The sequence below is a fragment of the Leptonychotes weddellii genome, chromosome 4 (assembly GCF_054177405.1).
Source record: "Leptonychotes weddellii isolate Sample4059 chromosome 4, ASM5417740v2, whole genome shotgun sequence".
NCBI lineage: Eukaryota > Metazoa > Chordata > Mammalia > Carnivora > Phocidae > Leptonychotes > Leptonychotes weddellii.
In genome coordinates, this window is record NC_138372.1 from 144,601,624 (window position 1) to 144,622,195 (window position 20,572).

The 20,572-nt window shown below is 38.4% G+C and overlaps 1 protein-coding gene and 1 pseudogene across 2 annotated transcripts in view; both read left to right on the top strand.

The window, feature by feature from the left end:
• The window catches only part of EMC2 (ER membrane protein complex subunit 2), a 234,739-nt gene extending 220,765 nt beyond the window's left edge, over nt 1-13,974 (top strand). For both annotated transcript variants that reach the window (XR_014144341.1, XR_014144342.1), the window contains 2 exons: nt 9,719-9,837; nt 10,664-13,974. The gene's annotated coding sequence lies outside the window, so the exon portion shown is untranslated. The remainder of the gene's footprint in view (nt 1-9,718; nt 9,838-10,663) is intronic.
• Nucleotides 13,975-19,867: 5,893 nt separating this feature from the next.
• Nucleotides 19,868-19,936, top strand: LOC115942433 (U4 spliceosomal RNA; annotated as a pseudogene).
• Nucleotides 19,937-20,572: the final 636 nt, after the last annotated feature.

Genomic DNA, 20,572 nt, shown 5'->3' on the forward strand with positions numbered 1-20,572 from the left:
CATTGATTTCTGCTCTCATCTTTATTATTTCTCTTCTCCTGCTGGGTTTAGGCTTTATTTTCTGTTCTTTCTCCAGCTCCTTTAGATGTAGGGTTAGGTTGTGTATTTGAGACCTTTTTTGTTTCTTGAGAAAGGCTTGTATTGCTTCCTCTTAGGACCGTTTGCTGCATCCCAAAGATTTTAAACAGTTGTGTTTTCATTTTCATTTGTTTCCATGAATTTTTTTTAATTTTTCTTTAATTTCCTGGTTGACCCATTCATTCTTTAGTAGGATGCTCTTTAGCCTCCATGTATTTGAGTTCTTTCCAACTTTCCTCCTGTGATTAGGCTCTAGTTTCGAAGCATTATGGTCCAAAACTATGCAGGGAATGGTCCCAGTCTTTTGGTACCAGTTGAGATCTGATTTGTGATCCAGGATGTGATCTATACTGGGGAATGTTCCATATGCACTAGAGAAGAATGTGTGTTCTACTGTTTGGGGATGGAATGTTCTGAATATATCTGTGAAGTCCATCTGGTCCAGTGTGTCATTTAAAGCCTTTATTTCCTTGTTGATCCTTTGCTTGGATGAACCATCCATTTCAGTGAGGGGGGTGTTAAAGTCCCCTACTATTATTGTATTATTGTCGATGTGTTTCTTTGATTTTGTTATTAATTAGCTTATATAATTGGCTGCTCCCATGTTAGGGACATAGATATTTACAATTGTTAGATCTTCTTGTTGGATAGACCCTTTAAGTATGATGTAGTGTCCTTCCTCATCTCTTATTATAGTCTTTGGTTTAAAAATCTAATTTGTCTGATATAAGGATTGCCACCCCAGCTTTCTTTTGATGTCCATTAGCATGGTAAATGGTTTTCCAGCCCTTCACTTTAAATCTGGAGGTGTCTTTGGGTCTAAAATGAGTTGGCCCTATTCTCTCTCCTATATAGAAGTAAAAAACTAATTAGAAAAATGAAAGATCCAACTCAATGAGAATAAAAATTATTAACATATTCATGAGTCAACTTAGCAGAGTGTAAGACATTTGTGGGGGAAATTATATGATTTTACTCAAGTATATATAATAAAGCCTGAATAAAGAAGTCTCAGGATAAGATCACTCAATAGTATAAGTAAATGTGTAAATAAATATGTAAATTAAATGCAATATGAACTAAAATCCCAACAAGATTTTTTCAATGGTAGTTACAAGTGTCTTTTAAAATTCATCTGAAAGAGAAAACATGCAAGGATATCCTAAAATAAAAGGTTGAGAAAGAAAGATAAACAATGAGAGTGTAAGTTGGATTTGTTTTTTATTTTTTCCTTAAAGAAGAAAGCATTTCTGCTTCTCCTTGGAAGGATTATTGGAGTAAATATTCCAAGAAAATTGGGTTTAAGATGCTGGCATTCTCTTCCTTGAATCTCCTTGAACTGTTTGAGTAATTGCTTTGCAGATCTCACCCTCCCCACAGTTAGAGCCTAAGCACTAGATCTGTAGGGAAGAAATAGAAAGCATCACTTTGGCCCCAAGCCAAGCTATATCCTCTTACACAACATATCGGAAGTTCTATATTTTGGGGAGATTACTGGGCACTACTCATCCAGTATAAATCTCATGCTGTACATTTTCATCCTTATTGGATTCTAAGTGCCTATTGTCAATTTTTGAGGAATCTAGAGAGAAGGATGGTGAATAATCACCAATCCTAAATCTCCAAGAAGGAAGTTACCCTACTGGAATCTCAAAATGAACCAAAAGGCAAAAAGACACCTATTAATTTAAGATACAGCTAGAATTTCTAATAATGAGAAAATGATATTGAGGTAATCAGCTGTCCATTTGTTCTTAAAAAATTAAATCTCTACCTCACAGCAAACATAAAAATAACTTGGATAATTAAATAAGTACTATTATAAAAACCTACAGACTTCTTAAAGGAATGTACAGACAGTTATTTTGACAATTGTGAAGCCGAGGGGATCTATGAAAGATTTTAAATCCCAAACCCATAAAAAAACTAACAGCTTTTTATCTTAAAAATGAACAGTTTCTGGACAATGAGATACAAGAGTCAAATTTAAAGTAACAAACTGGAAGAAAATATTTGCAACAGTTATGACAGAGAAAGAACCATCAGGGGAATGATTCCTATAGTTCAATAAGGAGAAGCAAATAGCCTAATAAGAAAAATAAACAATAGTTACAAACTGGCAGTTCTTAAAAAAAATGGCCAGCATACATCTGAAAATGTGCTTAAACTCACTAACAAAATTCAAAGTGGCAAATTTCCCCCATCAGATTAGCAAGACTTAAAAAGACTAGTATGCAAACTAGTGCTCTCATAAACTGTTGGTCAGTATTTAACTTGGTTTAATCTTTTCAAGGTCAATTTGACAATATTTTTTTAATTTAAGATTTATATATTCTTTAACCAACAATTAATTCTGTCTTTAAAAATCCATGTTTAGTGGGACACCTGGGTGGCTCAGTCATTTGAGCCTCTGGCTCTTGACTTTGGCTCAGGTCATGGTCTCAGGGTCCTGAGATCGAGCCCCAAGTCAGGTTCCATGCTCGGCTGGGAGTCTGCTGGAGATTCTCTCTCTTCCTTTCCCTCTGCCCCTCCCCCCACGCTCTCTCTCTTTCTCTCTCTCTCTCAAATAAATAAATAAATCTTTAAAAAAAAATCCATGTTTAATGTCCTTGTCCTCTCCTGCAGTGATGTCCTTGCTGGATCTCCACCCCTTAGTGTGTGAGATCACAACTCACATGCTCAGTTTCAGCCAGGACTGTTTCTAGGCTACAACTTAGTTTCTCCTCACCTGTTCAGTCATAGTTTCTCACCCATACCTGCAGGGGGCTGGGTTAAAAGGAGCTTCCATTCTCAGCCCCATTGTGTGACAGAATCAGAACCTTCTCCCACAACCATCTAGGCAAAAGGTGAAAAACTCAGCTGCCTGCTGGGTTCCAGAAAGTAAAAGAAATGAATGAAGCAAGGAGAGGAGAAGTATATATGTTAGTGGTAGACTCTGAAAGCAAAGTGCAGAGCAGGTACTCTGGCCAAAGTAATCCATATTTATATGTGAAATATCCTAACTTTTGAGTAGTTCACTAATTTTAGTTGGTTCAATGAAACAAGGAAAATATAATTTGTGGAGAGCAAAGGAAATATAATTTGCCTCATGAGCAATTTCTTGATAAGCCTCCAGTCTAGCAGTGGCTACCAGTCCAGTATTACCTTCATTCATGATTAGTTTCCCCTGGTGGCTCTTAGTGCCCTTATCTGCCCAAACACCTTAGATAAGACTGTCACAATTCATTGGAGGCTCTAGAAGTACTGATTTTCCAAAAGCAAAGAGTCTTTTTAGGTTGCCTTTCCCAGAATCTCCTTGGCCTCTCTGCAAGTGCATATACCTCTCTGCCATGACAATTCTGCATACCAAGGAGATGGTGTGGTGGTGAACAGTATTTAATTAAACCACTAAAGGTCCTGGAGCTCTTCCCTCAAACCAGGGTGACTGCTCATCCTTTTATTACAAAGTCACTCAAGTGACTCAACCAGAACAATGTAAATCTGCTACAACTATACTGTCTTCCTCCAGAAAGAGATGCATATGATAAATCATGCATTGAAAAAATTAATGTTCTACTAATCCCCCAACCACATGATGACTAGAACAAAAGCCACACACTTAAAGTGTAGGCAAAGGACAAGCACAAAATGTGTTCTGCTCAGAGAGAAAGAGTTAAGGGATCACAACCTTCAATTTAAAGACCAAGGTTACTTTATCCAGTTGAGAGAGTAAGGCACTGTTTTCATAGAGTAATGAATCACATTTTTTCTGCCCCACAGAATTCTAATGCTGTCAAGTATAGATGATCCTATTTAAAATTATATTTTACAAAGCAAAACAGATATAACTCAGTAACTGTGCATCTAATTGACTTAATTGCCTCATTTATCACATGACTTAAGTGAGCTGATGTTTTCTACTCTGCTTCACCCATGTAATTCTTGTAATATAAGAGCTGATACATGGTGCCAGGCATGAGCGAGAAATCCTCTCTCCTGAGAAAAGATATCATTGGAGTGATGTTGGCTTTGGGTTCCAGTTTATTGAAAAATCAATGTCCATTTGTGCAACCAACACATATGGCTTTCTCCCAGGTTGATGATGGCTTCAGGAGGCTGGCTATCACCTAATGAAGTCAGATCAGCTTACCCGGCACCCAAGTTACAGTTGGCAAAGTGACTTTGTCATTAAAATCCAGTTTATCATTCCTGTTGGTGTTTTTCTTTCCATCTCACCCCCTCCTATCCATTTCTCCTGAAGCCACAGTATTGTTTTTCTCTCTGCAGATAAGATAATGTGTTGATACATTCCAATAAACAGAGTCCAGCTGACATTTTACATGAGGCTTTTAAAAAAATTAATAACCAGTAAAGTAATACCATTTCCCTATTATTAAATGGAGTGGCAGTCTAAATTGCAATGCTATTTTTCCCCCAGTGTTCTCTTTCCCTGGAGAATACCCCTAGAGTGGTAGTCACTGGCATCAGAAGCTCTGGTAAGGCAGTGGGGTTTTTTTCTCCCCCTGAATCTGCCAAAAGCAACAAATAATTCTGTTAGGAAGTGCCAACTCAATCACTAAGCATGGTTACTAGGTTCTTACTTGAGTCTGTTACATGAACACCTCCCTCTCTAATAGTTAGGAATGTTTTGATTACAGGTAATAAAACTAACTGGCTGATGTTAGGGGAAAAAAGAAAAAGAAAAGTTTATATATACAAATGTGCAAGGATAGCAGGAGGTCACAGATTCAATGGGAAGATAAAGAACCAGGCATAAGACTGGATATGAACCAAGGCATTTTTATGCCAAGAGGGAAGAAGCCAAGGTCTTTTAGCCCAAACAGGCTGGTCTGTAGTTGCTGCCGCATGCAGGACACCGTGGCTGCTTGCTATTGCTATGAGAGAATCTAAATGTCTTTGTGTCCCTTGATAAAGAGTCACAGTCCCACGTTGGGGCCTCTGGTTGACTGGACCTGGGATATAACTTGTAGTCAAAACAAGATACTGGAAACAACAGAATATATAGTCATTTGTGCTTCGCATTCCTAAAGAAACAAGCATCTAAAAGTTTGCAATGGCCATAGCATGTCTGAATGGGTAAGTGGTAAAAATTCTAAGTGACCATGGACATTTTGAAGGATTCAAGCTCACTACAATCTTAACCAGTGAAGAAATGCATCTGAGAGTTATGTTAAGAATTTTACATAAAAAAATACGTAAAATGGTTTCTGTAGGAGGCATAATAAATAGGGAATCAAAGGATAGGGGAATAAGCTAGTTAAGAAGTAGAGTCTCCAATAAAAATCTCAAGGTTAGGATAAATTTAAATAGGACTAAATTCACAGTGTTCTGTTGTTGTAGTAAGGCATACCACCAAATGATTTTAGTATACACACATGAGCGCACAAGTGCACACACACACATGATTTCTGTACATATATGGAAATTACTCTTCTTGCATGGTATTTTACTGGACCAATAATAAAACTCCCATATAGTCCTTGGTTAAAACAGTATGTTTGATTCTGGTCTACAGATTTATTTTAAAAGCCTTCATGTGGGAGAAGTGAAAGGAATCTGCATTTATTGAGTGTTCATGTTGAGGAAGAACGCTCAAGTAGAAGGAGCAGCAACTATAAAGGTCTTGAGATGGAAATGAGTTTTACATGTTCTAGAACCTAATTGTAAGCCAGTATGGCCAGAGTGTAGTGAAAGAGAAGGATAGTGAAGGGAGGTGGGGTTAGAAAGTTCTACAAGCCATTGACATTCAGATTAGATCTCTGGAGTAAGAAAGAAGTAAAACAACAAAAAAAGAAAGCTGGGTTAGCAATTAAAGGAAAAGTTATACTAATAAGAAGAGTTAAATAATGGCTTTTCATTGTACCTCCTGAAACACGAGGAATAGAAAACTGGCCTGGCATATTCTCAATCTTGGTATCTACTTTCATCCTTTCCCTTTTTAGGGGAAGTTTGAAGGCAGATGTGGTGGGCCTTTATCTGATGTCTCTAAAATCACCCTGTAGTAAAAGGACAAAAACTGATGAGTTCAGAAAGTTGTGAGAGGACTAGAAATTTTGGCTAAAATATTTCTTGTATACAAAGGATTGAACATAGAAATTCTATTGACATCTAATTGCTGGCATGTGCAGGCTGATAAGTGTTACCAAATGCCTTCCTAAATAAGTATGGGGTGGTGTGGAAAGAAATGTTTCTCTGTTGGCTAAATGGTGAAAGCAGTAACCTATTAAGAGAATTATTCTCAGAGACTGAATGCTAATTGATTTTATGTGCATGTCAAGAAGCCGATCAATGACAGGCTTGCTGCAAAATAGCAGAGCAAAGAAAAATATACAAAGCAGATTGTAGTCAAATGTGGAAAGCATCTGATCTTATCACTGAAAATATCTAGTTTAATGAACATTTTACCAGTTTGGTATGCATAAACTCCATAAAATCCATAAACTGGAATCTCTTTAGTTTCACTCTGAACAATTATAGATACATGTAAATGTTTTTAACTGAAGGAAACCAACTTTATAACTTCATAATCTTAAAAATTTTCTTATTAAGGTGAAATTCATATAATATAAAATTAACTATTTTAAAGTGTATAATTCAGTGTCATTTGTACATTCACAATGCTGTGCAACCATCACTATCTAGTTTGAAACCATATAGTTCCAAAAAGTGGGAACAACCCAAATGTCCATTAACGGATGAATGAGTAAACAAAATGTGATATATCCATACAATTGAATATTATTCAGCTGTAAAAAAAAGAGTGAAGTACTCATACATACTGCAATGTGGATGAACCTAGAAAACATGCTAAGTGAAAAAAAATATAGACACAATAGGTCACATTATATGATTCCATTTATATGAACTTTCCAGATTAGGCAAATCCATAGAAACTTTATAATTTCTTATATGATGAGTGATGGCTGACTTCTCCTTTAAGAACTATGAGCTTTTGTGAATGTAGGGACTGTACCTTATTCATCTATGTTTCCTCAGCCCAAAATATAGTTCCTGGCACATAGAGAACCCATTGTATCAGTCAAGAACTGATATAATCTACTTATCATAGAATTGGAACCACGAGGATATATCTATATATCTATATCTATATATAATATTTGCAGGTATTTATCACAAAGACTTGACCTTACACAATTAATAGAAATAAGAGAAATAGTCTATGTGATGTTTAGTTTCTGAGTCTAGTGCCGGAACATGATGTCCACATGCAGGTAGTTGGGAAGAAAAGATGGTTGTGAAGTCAGAGAAACAAATACAAACTGGAACCTGTGAGTTTGAATTGGAACACTTAAGAATGAACTGGAACCTCTGTAGGTTCTTTATTGCCTCCAAGTTTACAATTTTGATGAAGGTTTTCTTCAGAAGCTAGGGCCTCATTGCCACAGAGCTGAACACACACCTGGACCAGGAGTTGGAGAACTTAGAGCAGGAGATGCAAGGATCTCCAGGATTTGCTGCTGCCACCCTCCAGCCAGGAAGCCAGGGAGTCAGTTCCAATAGGCGGGATTTGCAAAAGCACTCTGTGCTGCACCAACCTTCTCAGCACCAGATGATACCTGGGACTTCACTTCTATCTTCCATGTCAGCGTCTGACCTAATCCCATGAAGGAAAGATGGATGCTGGGAAATGTAGCTCAAGCTTAGCTAAATTGAAGCAATGCTAATCAATCTCCCACAATTACCAGGAATGCTTATGGAATAACTGAGTAAACAAGTGCAAAAAATAGTGCTTTAGCAAGCATTTCTGTAACTTACTTGCCGGCAGAGTGTGCGAAAAATATTTTTCAAGTACCTATATAAACCAGAAAATAGATTGGGCACTTTACCAACATGGTTGTTTCATTATATCATCACAACAACCCCATGACATAATCACGATTTTTATTACACAGTTATTTCTTTTTTTTAATTTAATTACACAATTATTATTACAAAGATGAAGGAAAAGAAGCACAAATTGTTAAATAGCAATAGATACTTAGCTTAGGTAGCAAATAACTGAGCTAGAAAAACCAGATTTAGATCTATCCCCTTATAAAGCCCATGCTCTGTCTACTATACTGCCCTGCTCCCCACACACCCACCATGATTTTCTCCACTTTATGCATAGCGAAGTTTTCTGCTTCTTTCTCCTCTTTCCATCTTCTTCCTTTTCAAGGAAAAAAAAAAAAAGAAGTCCTTCCTTTTCTTCCCATGTAAACTGTTATTAGGGATGACTGAGTTCTATAATGTGTACTTGTTTAGTGGTGCCTGTCAGAGATATTATGAGGCTCAGCATCAGAAAATGACAGACACCTTCCCTTTGTTTCTCTTAGGAGTGAATTATTCTCTCCCTCCTGGTCTCTGTGCTCTGCCCTCTGCTGTTAAATCCACTTCCATGCTATCAATAATCTTCCATGAAACCATGAACAAGTCAAATTCTGAGAAATCCTTCTCATCTGTTTGTTGATAAGTCCCACACATTTCCAAAAAGTGTGTTGTTTGGCAATGACATAATGTTCGATATTATGACAAAAAGACTTAATATATAATTAGCAGATTAAAGAATTGTATTATTTGCTTAAGATAAAGCATAGAAGTGTTAATAGCTAACATTTTTTGGCACTAGCCATGAGCATAGTCTGAGCTAAGAGTTTTATATGAATTCTCTCATTAATCTAAATGAATAGCCAATGGAAGGGTTAATTATATATTGACATTTTTTTAATGAAAAAATCTGAGGCTTTGAGAATTTAAAAAACTTGCTCAAAGGTATAGATTAGTAAATTATCAGGTCCATTTGATCTGAAAACCCTTGTTCTTAATTATCATGAAATGTCATTTAAAACTCCTTACCAATTTCTTCCTATTTTTTTTCCAGAGGCGAAGTTGGAGGGAGGGAGGTGGGTAGAGGGAGAAGGAGAGAATCTTAAGCAGGCTCCATGGAGTCTCATGCGGGGCTCGATTTCACAACCCTGAGATCATGATCTGAGCCAAAATCAAAAGTCAGACCCTTAACTGACTGAGCCACTCAGGTGCCCCCAATTTCTTCCTATTATTTAACAAATATCCATTGAGTGCCTACTAGATGGTCAAGTATTAACAGCAGATTAAAACACCATGGCACAGGGCAAAATGAGGAATATAGTCACAATCATATTTTTTATATTCTAATAGCTGTCTTCAAAACCAATTTATGATATATGTAATAAGATTTGGTGGATGGAAACCTTTTTGAAGGGTCTCTCCAAAAAAGCTGGGAATGCAATAGTTTTCCCCCCAAAGACATTAAGACCATTGATCTCATTTCAGTAGGCAGCAGTTAAGTCAACCTAACAACTGCAAGTTTAATTGACTGAATTTTTAAAATTCAAGCTTTTGTCTGCACATTTTATGTACACAAAACAAACAAGGAAAGAATATGTCTTATTTTCATAAATGTTACCTTCTCATTACAAATGCATTGTGAAAATAGGGACCTATAGACTAGAAGAATCCAACTTTTGGTAGCAAATGCTTATGGAGATTTCTGCTGCTAGTACACAAGATCCACTCTTGGGCTGTTTTAGATTGTGCTTTTGCTATTTGTTCTATCATTTCCACTCTTCCATCCCTAATTCCACCCCCTCTTTTATCTTAGATCTTTAGTGCATCCACAGTGGAAAGGCTGTGAAACTCGACTAACTGGACTGGGAAATGACATTAGAGAATGTAGAGCACAAGAAGACTGGAGACCTGGCCAAAGAGATCTTCTCAAAGGTCTGTTATCTAGTTGTTTTCATACCATACATGGGATTCTTGACTGGAATAGCCAGTGGATATTCCCTCAGTCTAGTGTTTTTTAGAGTTATGCTTTAACCTAGAGCTTCACTGCAACAACAGTAAGAGTCACAGAGGTAACTCCTCCACAACATAGGGTGAGAACTATGTCTGGTTTACCTTAAGCTACTTTTGCGGATATTGCATTATATATGACAGACAGATGGGTTCTGACACAAGCTTCATTTCCTCCTTCACTATGTGAATTAATTTGGCTTGCTGTGGCTCAGAGCATAATACCTTGTAATGGCTTGGGTTTTGTTTTCTTTCATTGTACAGGGTCAACTGATTCTCTTTTTTTGTTGTTTTGTTTTGTTTTTATTTTTGTTTTTATGTTATTAACTGCTATCTTTCTTATTTTGCAAGTATACTCAAAGTTTACTTTATCAACTGAGCTGCTTAAGGGAAATTACTTCCTTCACTATTTCTCAAGATGATCTACTACCAGTTATCCCTTATCATGGATATCTGTCCTGGGTGTCTGGGCTTTCATTGTCTGCTTGCTTTTCCTTTTTAAACTTGACAGTCTGTATCTGTCTGTTCTGTGGTAATACTTTCCATATATTAAGTGGCTGCTGTGTATTACCTCTTGCTTTCACAGTAATCCTGCAAAGTGGTGTGATCATCTCTATTTTACAAATAAAAACCTAAGATCTGAGAAATTTAGCTACTTTTCTAAGGTCATATATCATGATTTAAATCTATGTCTATCTGAATTTAAAGCTCAGAGTGACTGAAAAGATATTTTATCCATATCCCATTGTAGTGAGAAAAGACTATTTGGTTGGAAGAAAATATTTAACTGACAAATGCCTTGGGGCTCTGCTGTTGGACTGCTTAGGCTCAAACCCTGACTCCACCTTTGTTATCTAACTAACTTTGAGTAAGTTGCTTGAACTTTCTGAGATACAGTTTCCTCATCTGTAGAATGGACATAATTATATTAACTAACTTTCTGTGATATTGTGAGGACTAAATGTGATAGCACATATGATATCACTTTTAAAGGACAGTAGCTGGCATGTGGGAAGAGGTTAGTACATGCTAGCTGCTATTACTATTACTGTTATTATTATTTATGTTTCTTAACTGAAAAGTAGTTTACTAAACAGAAGCATTCATGTCATGGTACTTATTCTGAAACATCAATGAAAGTTGCTCATGACTTTAGAAGTTCAGAGGTTTGAGTGTTTAACTATTTCATACCCACAGTCACATGGGGCCATATCTATGCTGGAAGAAAGAAAAGAAATTTTTTCTTTAAATTAGTGCTTTCCAAGCTATGGTAATATTACCCCTTTACTTCTGTCCTGACTCTGTTCTTAAATATGAAATGGAATATTCACCAATTACCACACAATGCATGAAGTAGCCTCATCCTATAAAACCCTATTCCTGGAAAACAACCTTGGCTTGGCTTTGGTGATTCTAAATGTGAGGATCAGAGTCCAAAATTGACTCCCTGGAAAGGCTGTTCAGACAGCAATTAACAATTCACCCTCCAGCAGGGAGAATTCCCGGACAAGCTGGGCAGGGGCAGGGCTCTCACTTCCCATAAATCTCCCACCAGCCATCGCCCTTGTTGCTGGGAATCACCACCATTGTTTTCCCTCTTCTCTTAATCCCTTCTTCCCTCACTCCCTCTTTACCTCCCATCCACATTCCATCCTTCCTTTTCTTCTATTAGGGAATTAAAAGAGACATCAAAACCAAACATAAAACTAATACTTTGGTATGCCCATATCTTTAATACTATGTGTGCTGTGTGTATTTAAAGTTGGGAAGTTAAGACTTCAAGGGGAGGACCATTTCTGGTCCTGCTCTGGGTGATACCTAAAACACCGAGAACTCCACACTCTGCCAAGGCACAGAACCACTGAGAAGGGTCATGTTCTCAGAACAAACACACACATGTTCATGGGCTAATCTTATTCAGTGCTCCATGGCATTGACCTTAATACCTCAGATATATTTGGAGAAAAATTATATTGAAATAATAATTATAAAAGCAATGAAAAATTGGGCCTTCAATTTGGGTTGTTAAGAATGATCTCTGTAGGGGCGCCTGGGTGGCTCAGTCGTTAAGCATCTGCCTTCAGCTCAGGTCATGATCCCAGGGTCCTGGGATCGCATTGGACTCCCTGCTCAGCGGGAAGCCTGCTTCTCCCTCTCCCACTCCCCTCGCTTGTGTTCCTGCTCTCCTATCTCTCTCTCTGTCAAATAAATAAATAAAATCTTTAAAAAGAAAAAATAGAATGATCTCTATAAAAGGAAGAAAAGAAGGCCCAGACACCTCGACCCAACACCTCAACCACCCTCTGCTTTGCTGTAAAACATCTATTAAATGTGTGGTGGGCTTAATTACTTAAAATATTGAAGTGTCCTTTTTGAATTGAGTATTTCCTGGTGTTTGCCTATACTGGAACATTCCTCACCTTGGTGAGGTGAGTCAGCCTTTTCCAGTTCTCTAGCTTATTAACTGACTTGTCCCTCTGCCAATGGTTTCCAAACACAGGAGTGTGACAAAATTTCACTGGTATGAGGTAAAATGAGAAAAATAAGGAGAATGTAGGGACTTTTTCTTAGGACCAAATTTATTTAATTGAAAAGAAAACCATTTACTGTAAAATTATGTAATTTCTATATTTTGTGACAAAGAGGTCTTTCTTTTATGAAAAGATATACAAAAGAGGAAAATTGAGGAACCATGGCCTTAAATTTTGGGAAATGTGAAATGGAGAAACTGCTCTAGGCCACACACGGGGGGCCGGGGGGGCGGTGTATGTGTATGTTTATAACCAGGCATCCACCTCAAGGAATCGAGTAACTGGACAGTTCCTAAAGGAGGCTTTTAATGGAGGATTCAGTGGGGAGTGTTAGGTCCAGTCAGATGGTTGCTCCAGTCAGAGTGTTAGCTCCGGTCAGATGTTAGCTCCAGTCAGATGGTTGCTAAAGCAGAGGCATTACTGGAACAGAAGGGGCAGCTCTTCCATCCTTACAGACAAACCTTTATTCTTCATATTGCCTTTTTGGGTTATATTTTCTTCTTCTGAGCTATAATTGGTGTCCTTTTTAACCTGATTTCACTTGAATAAAATTTGTTCCCTAGGGACAGCCTTGATGAGTAGTCAACAAATTAAAACAGGAAACGAATGAAAAAAAAATGCTGCGATGACATTTCTAATAATAATAGTACTTAAAATGAATGTCATGGCTCAAGTTTTCTAGAAAACAGAATGCAGGACAAGGCTTGATTGATGATGCTTTGTTTGGAAGTGCAATTTCAGGTCAGCAAAAAGAGAAAAAAGAAGTGCTTTCACATGAATAGTGCATTTAATCATCTCAACAGAAATAAAGCAAGTTAGCAATCTAATCAAAATTTTGAGAAGCTGCTTTTAAATGCCATTTTTGGATGTCCTTAGTGTTTCCATGATAACTAAGTGAGTGAATGTACTCAGACAGGTGAATGACTGGCCCAGGTATATGTAGTGGGAGAGTGGCACAGCTGGATTCAAAATCAAGCTTGATTCTTTAGCTGATGGGCCTTCACCATCCCTGCAGATTGGAAGCACAGGGCTTTTAGAGGAATATCTGGGACAAGGATTATTATTCTAGTTTTGGAGAAAGAGAAAATAGATGCATTGGAGAGTTTAGTAATCTGTCTAAAAACAAACTAGCAAATCAAATCCATTGTATGAAAAGAAAGAAGAAAAATCAAATGATCATAATGGATGCAGAAAAAGCGTTTGATAAAATCCAACACCCATAATTATTGTAATTATTTTTATGACAAAAAAAGCACAAAACTCTCAGCAAACTAGGAATAGAGGAGAATTTCCTCAACTTGATAAAGAACACCTACAAAAAGCTTCAGCAAACTTCATATTCAATGGCGAGAAACTCAAAGATTTCCCAAGGAGATTAGAAAAAGCCAAGGATGTCCCCTTTTACCACTTCCTTTTAGCATTGTACTAGAAGTCCTAGCTAATGCATTCAGACAAAAAAAAAAAAAAAAGGAAATAAAAGGTATACAGACTGAGAAGGAAGAAATAAAATGCCTTTGTTTTCAGATAGCATGATTGTCCATGTAGTAAATACAAAAGAATCAACAAAAAGCTTGGAACTAATATGGTATTGTAGCAAGGTTGCAGGATATAAAGTTAATCGACAAAAGCCAGTTGCTTTCTTATATGCCAGCAATGAGCAAGTGGAATTTGAAATTAAAAACACAGTACTATTTGTATTATCACCCCTTCCCCAATTAAATTCTTAGTTACAAGTCTAACGAAGTATATACCAGATTTATATGAGGAAAACTACAAAAATCTGATGAGAGAAATCAAAGAATAATTAAATAAATGAACAGTTACTTCATGTTCATTGATAGAAAGACTCAGTATCGTTGAGATGTCTGTTCTTCCTAGCTTGATCTGTAGATTCAAAGCAATCTGAATAAAAAACCCAGAAAGTTATTTTGTGGAGAAACCGATTTAAAGTTTATATGGAGAGGCAAAGACCCAGAATAGCCAACACGGTATTGACAGAGAGAAAGAAAGTTGGAGGAATGATACTACTGAATTTCAAGACTTATTGTAAAGCTACATGGATCAAGATGCTGTGATATTGGTGAAAGAATAAACTGACCAATAGAACAGAATGGAGGTGGTAGGAGTCCTGGGGAACTAAACAAGTCCTCTTGACCCAAATTATCACCTTTTCTACCTGGTGGGCCCAGTATTAGTGACTCATTTTTTGTGTTATAAAGTCCATCTCTCTGTGTATATTAAAAGCAGATTAATCCCAGCCCTAACCCTGCTTTCTAATACAGTTACCCTTAAGAATTATACCTTCGGGCTTAAGGTTAATTAGTGTGTATTTTGTCAGGGCAGGGGAGGCAGACCAAAATCTAGTACATATCAGGTGTTCAGTATATTTGTTAAGTAAATGGGTGGATGATCAATAACTGTAAAGAAGAAGGGTGCAAGGATAAATAGAGCTGTAGGTGCACAGAATTGTGTTAGGGTCGTGAAAAAGGCATGAGCCCTAGAACACAGGGTATATGGAGAGAAGTTCCAAAGATAGATTTGCCTACTTCACACTTATGCTTGAAACTTGCCCTGGGAACCCATACCTTCCCCATTTTTTATCAGTTATTCATTTATTAAGTAACTACTATGTGCTGGAAACTGCACTCAGATCAGGGATTCAATGGTGAGTCCACAAGGACTGATCTTTTCCTCATAGAGGCATTTGACTGGTTCTTTACTAAATGCTCACATAGCAAAGTAGACACCAGGCTTCCACCCACTTTCCTACTCTTGACACTCTTATGTACTGACACAAAATTCAAGAAAGAGTTTAAATATCTCTTTCATCCAACTTCCCAGCCTTTACTGCTTTGAAGACTGGCTAAAGTAAAAACTTTTTGTTGGTTTTCCTACTGTGAATAAATGCTGCCCCCTTCTGGAAAATTGACAGAAATGTAAAAGACTGACTTCTAGCCATGAAAGTTTTATAGTTTGTGGGAAGGCCACACAACAGAAGCACCAGCTCTCTGGTCTCTCTCTTGTATTCCTTCACTTCTCAAACCCTTGTTATTTCTTCTAGAAGAATTAGCTCAATATGTATGTTTCAAAAATATTTCCAATAACTAGATTTGAAGTTTTATGGCTCAACTTAAATTAGGAAAACACAAATCAACACACAAGGTAAAGTAATTAATTTTTCACTTCTCAGGCCAAAGCCAAAGAATATTTTACTAATTTTACAGCTATCTACACACACACATACACACACACACACAAACATGTTAGGTATGCTTCCACCTTAGGGTCTGTGACCTGACAGTGTTTCTGCCTGGAATGCTCTTCTCTGCATCTCCACATGAATAACCTCTCCCCTCCTTTAAGTCTTTGTGGTTTTGTTTAATGATGTTGATGTGCAGTGAATATCTATTGAATTAAATTGAACACTGAAGGTAGTGGGAATTGCTGACCTATAAGTTTATTTTGAACTTAACATTTTTTTTTGAAAACTACTCAAAAATGTTTCTCTATAATTATGCCTTCTATTTAAGGCTGATGTTTATTATATTTCATTATTCATATGTAGCTTTAAATGAGCTTATCAGTATTTTTTCTAAATATGCTGACCAAAAATCTGGCAAATAAGCCCACTTCTATGCTTGGTAGTAACTTCTGAGTTACCAGATATGAGTGTGTGTGCACAAGTGCACATGTGCGTATGTGTGTGTATGTGTGTAGGAATACCTGAAATTCTTGGGGGCATCCAAGTCACTAGAAGATGAAATAGCTAAGTGGGGCAATAGATGGACAAAAAGCAAGCTTGATCCAGACGCTTTGGACAGCTATTCCTCTTAGAGCCTTGAAGTACTGCTTCCTCGTGTACTTAATACTCTTAAACTATCCCCTGATTCCAGCCTTCTCCAAGGAGATTTTCAAAATGACTTGCACTGGCCAAATTGGGGTGGAAATCATTTTTGGAAAAGGCAAACGCAAGAAAATTTTAGCACTAGGTTTAAAGTTAAATTGATAATCTTTCAAGTCTTTAGTAAACCATAATCTGGTTTCAAAGCTTATAGCTACATTCTAGGATATCTACATTTTTATGACAAAATGCTTTTTACTTGATTTTTTTCTGAATGATATAGCTTCATGATTATGAATCTAATCACAATTAGCTGGATTATATCACAATTAGCCACTTACCAGGAGTGTGGCTTTAGGTAAGCTATATAACTTCTCTGGGTCTCAAGTTTTTCACCTGTAAATTTTTTTTAAAGCATTTAATCATGATGCAAGAGGATGGGGGTACTTTGGGACAGTAGCAGGAAGAAAGCAAGGCCCAAAGGCCTCCAGTACTGATGCTTAAATGCTGTGCAGGATCCCAGTGCAGGCAGGGCAGGCAGCCGGTTCCTAGTAGTCATTCAGAGGAGACAAGGGGGCAGGAGTCTCCCTCAGCCTTTCTCACAATGGAAAATGTTTTTCTAGGCTGACTCAGAATACCCAGCCCTACCTACCTGGAGAATGCAATGGAGAATAACCGATATGTTAGAGCCTGGTGATCCTGGTAGACAGGAGGAAGGGATCACGAGAGAGCTTGGTAATACCACCAGAAGGTATCACAGGATTTACTTCCTAGAATTACTGACAAGAGTTCATGAGATTATTGTAAAGTGCTTCATGAAGCAAACACTTAATAAATGTCAGCTATAATTATATAATAGGATGTGTTTAATATATCCTAAAGTATGTCCTCTGCAACATTCCTTTGCTTTACTTTTCTATCTAGAAGTGTCACTTGGCAATTCTTTTGAAGCTGATCACTGGAGGATGGTTGTAGAGACCATGATATTGATATCAGTACACTGCCAGATTCTTATTTTAACATGTGATGAGACCAGGAGATTGTGGTGAGCTATGCCAGAATCTTACTGTATTGTTTAAAACCAGACCAAATCTTGCCACCACGCACTGCCACTGTCTGCCATTTGGAACTGCATATGACTCCTGGTGTCCTCGTAATTCATTTTCTTCCTCTCATTTGCTGGTTTTCCTTTTCTGGATATCAAGTATACAAGGTGAAGGGAGAAACAACATTTTTTTGGTACCTACCCTATGCTGGATGTGGAGGTTTTAGTTGTGATTTTCCATATTCTCATTGTATTCTATCAGCTGTCACATGATATCAGTTTGTCCCATTACTAATGACACTCACTTTGATCACTTTGATTAGGGTGATGGCTTCTTAACTTTAAAGTTATTGTTTCCCTCTTATAATGAATAAATATTTTACAGGTGATACTTTGAAACTGTATAAATATCTTATTCCTCATCAAAATAATTGAATTACTTATTAATTTATATCTCTGTTGACTCATAGTTTCCTGCTTTATTCAGTGTGTTATAATTTGTTAACATTTTTATTTAGATGCTCAAATTTTCCCTCTCCCCGATTTGTTCATGGAGCCCCTTTAAATAAGATTTTGAATCCTTTTGACGTGTTCCCTTCATTTTTTGAACACTTGCTTACCTTCTGGAGCAAAGGTGCCTCTTGCACTTTCGCTCACCCAGGGCTGAAACTAGGTGATCTCAAGGATCTTGGATCCTTTTGGACAACAGTATTTGGACACCAAGATATGGGGACCTGGGAGTGCTCAGTATACTACTGGGACGTTTCTGTTCCAGCCCTCACAGTGGACAGAGCTAGCAGTGCATGTGTGCGTGTGTGTGTGTGTGTGTGTGTGTGTGTAAAATGAACCTTGTGGTATTGGATTGAAACTGGAAGTATCAGTGTGGACTCATGATTTTTAGAATATATATGGATCGAGAAAGAAATAAATGTGTATGTGTGCATGTATGCATATATACACATACTCTAGTTTTCTTCCTACTCATATTTGTACCTCCCTTTTCCATTAGTGAGAAAACTGGTTCAAAATATTCTTTATGTGTTTATTTGATAAATCTGGGTATGGAAAAAATCTCCCAACTCCATTTCCATCCTCTCCTGCACAAATTCCTCCATCCCCCTATTTGGGCTCTGACACCATATGACAATGCAAGGATGCTTACCTCATTCTGCTTTGGGTTCAACTCACAGTGCCAAGCCACCTGTCCACATGGATGCTCTCCTCACTCTGCTCAGGCTCTGACTTCCAGTGCCTGGCTTCTTCTCCCACCAAGTGGAGACTTCCCCATCCTGCTTAGATACTAGCACAACATGGCAGGTGGCCCCTCTTTGTGGACACCTTTCTCATCCTGTTTGAGCTCTGATTCCCCACTGCAGTCTACTCCCTTACCCCCTTGTGAATGCCCTTATCACCCTGCTCTAGCTTTGACACTCCATGCTGGGGCCTTGAGTCAGAAATATGCCTTTTATGCTATTGGAGTAACAAGGAGGCTAGTGTGCCTTAAATGGAATCAATGAGGGAGACCAAGAGGTAAGGACCAGATTGTATATGGCCTACAGGGCTATTTTGAAGATTTTAGCTTTTGTTCTAAGTGAGGTAGGGAACCATTGGAGGTTTCTAGTGACATGATCTGGCATGTTTTAGGGGAATCCATCTGGTGCTGTACTATGACTAGATGAAAGAGGGACATGGTTAGGAATAATGTGCAGTGTATTATTACAGTGTACTGGTACAACATATGGATATACTTTAAATAAATAAACATATACTGGAGTGTGCTCAAATTCTATTATCTACAGTGGTACAGGATTATAAATGTCTGAAAATCATTGTTCACAGTGGCAAGAAATCCAGCAGCTGACTAGTATTACTTGGGAAGAAGGTAGACTTCTTTTGCTCCTAGGTTCAAAGAACTAATTAGTGATAATACCTGCTAGAAATAAAACACGTATGATACACTAGTATTTCTACAACACTAATGGGAAGAGAGAAATTTGGGTGGGATTAAGTTATTGAATGTGTGGGACTGTTCTGTGTAAAGATTTGAAGTGGTAGTGCTAGTATGTGTATAATTAACTTTATGTTGTTCTGTATTCTTATGGACTTCTAAAACAACATTGAGGCAACCCAACATTTAGTAATTTGGTATCTATATGAAAATAATACCTTTTCCATTCTTATTTACACATGTAATTTATATTTGTGTAGTTTATATTCTTTTAAGAAATACTCAGAAAGGGGGGCGGAGCAAGATGGGGGAGGAGTAGGAGACCTGGATTTCATCTGGTCCCAGGAATTCAGCTAGATAGGGATCAAACCACTCTGAACACCTACGAACTCAACAGGAGATCGAAGAAAAGAATAGCAACAACTCTCTGAACAGAAAAGCGACCGCTTTCTGGAAGGTAGGACGTGCGGAGAAGTGAATCCGAGGCGATATTCGGGAGGATAGATGGCGGGGAGGGGGCCTCCATCGGCCACTTCTGGCAAGTGATAGAGCAGTGGAGCACAAAATTGGAACTTTTAGAAGTCGGCTCTAGCTTTGCGCAGTGGCAGTATCGTAGCCAATGAGGTTTATCCGAGGCGCGATTATTGCTAATAGAAGTCGGCTCCGCTGAGGGACGTGGCTCCAGTGGCTAAGCGGGGGTGGAACCCTCACGGGACAATGTGGTCTCAGGACCCTCGGGGTCACAGAAAGACCAGGGGTGCCTGACTGCAGCAGAGCTCCCAGGTATCAGAGCAGGGAAGCAGGCTGCAGAGATTGAGCCGAGCAGCGGGCTCTCAGCTCGGGGTTGCCATAAACTGTGATCCACGGCACAGTCAGGCCACTGCTCTTCCAGCAGGGACCCAACAAGCGGCAGATCTGGGGAGACCCCCTTCTTCCCCCGGGAGGAGCGGCGTGGGAGCACACCACAGGGATCTGCTGGGTTTGGAGACTCCACACCGAGTCAGGTGCCAGAGATAGAAATGCTCGGTCACAGGCCGGGTGAGCTCGGAGTGCAGCCCAGCCGGAAACCGGGGAGACGGTAGTGACTGACTGCTTTTCTCTGGGGCTCACTGAGGAGTGGGGCCCCGAGTTCTTGGCTCCTCCAGGGCGGAGATTGGGAGGCCGCCATTTTCACTCTCATCCTCCAAAGCCAAATGGAAAGCTTGCTGGGAACAAAAGCTCCCAAGAGCAAACCTGAGCAGATTACTTAGCCCCGACTGGGCAAGGGCGGGGCAATTCCGCTTCCAGCAAAGACT